Raw genomic sequence first — 1,366 nt, forward strand, 5'->3', positions numbered from 1 at the left:
TTTTCCATGTTTAATGGACATTTTTATTCTTTCATGACTTGCCTGCTCATGGCCGTTGCCCACATTTCAATTGAGATATTTATCTTTCTGTTACAGATTTTAAGTTATTCTTTATATATTTGTCATATTACATTTTAATTTGTCATATATGTCACAAATTTTTTGATTCATTTTCTATCTTTACATAATCTATTTTTCTTTTTTCTTTTTTTATACAAAACTTTTAAATCTCTAATTTTATTTTATTATTTCTTTTTTTTTTTTTTGGAGACAGAGTCTCACTATATCGCCCTCAGTAGAGTGCTGTGGCATCACAGCTCACAGCAACCTCAAACTCTAGAGCTTTAGTGATCCTCTTGCCTCAGCCTTCTGAGTAGCTGGAAGTACAGGTGCCCACCACAACGCCCGTCTATTTTTTTGTTGCAGTTTGGCAGGGCCAAGTTTGAACCCACCACCCTCGGCATATGGGGCTGGCACCCTACCCACTGAGCTGTAGGCGCCGCCCTAAATCTCTAATTTTTAAACAATTTTTTTTTTTTTTTGAGACACAGGTGCCGAGCCTAAACTAATTTAAATAAAGAAAATTTATCCTTTGGAGCCCTGTTGATTGTCACTTTTCTCTGGTGGTCAATTTATAGAAAACAAGTGTACTATAAGACTATTAATGAAATATAAGAGTGTTTATCTCCGTAGGTTGAATAATAAATATATTCAGTATTTTCTAATTAAAAGCTGATGATATTTTCTGCATTTTTAGCCATTATTTAAAGTTTGAACTACAATATTTTCCCCATTAATGTGTATACTATAAAACACACACACTTTTATACTTTTATACTTTTCTAATTTGATTATAATTTAGTGTCTTTATCTATCTCTATATCTATTTCTATATATCTTTACATTTTAGGTGGAAACACATAAAGAGACATTTAATAACTTTGCAATTTGTATATAATTGCATATCTCCACACATATACATAAATTAGAGCTTATCATTGTCAGAGAGCACTTGGGGCTCACAGAATGTATGTAGGAAAATATGACAGTCCTAATGTAATTAATAGAATTGGGAGTGTGTTACAGTTGCTGCTAACAGAACTTGCAACTGCACTTGTTTTTTAAGTGTCACAAATCTGACCTTTTTTATTTTGGTAACTGAAAGGAAGGACAATAATTCAGCTGTGGGACAATGTAAGGGGCTTTAGTGAAGGCTCACCAGATACCATTTACATGCGCCTTCTTGCAAAGCAAACAGTGATCTTATTGCACAGCCCAGCCCCATGTGTTCAGTCAAATTTCCTCTGAAGGAATCATGAACTGAGCTGCCACCCACAATTCAAGTTAGTTAAATGTTACCTCTGGC

The sequence above is a fragment of the Nycticebus coucang genome, chromosome 17 (assembly GCF_027406575.1).
Source record: "Nycticebus coucang isolate mNycCou1 chromosome 17, mNycCou1.pri, whole genome shotgun sequence".
Classification (NCBI taxonomy): domain Eukaryota; kingdom Metazoa; phylum Chordata; class Mammalia; order Primates; family Lorisidae; genus Nycticebus; species Nycticebus coucang.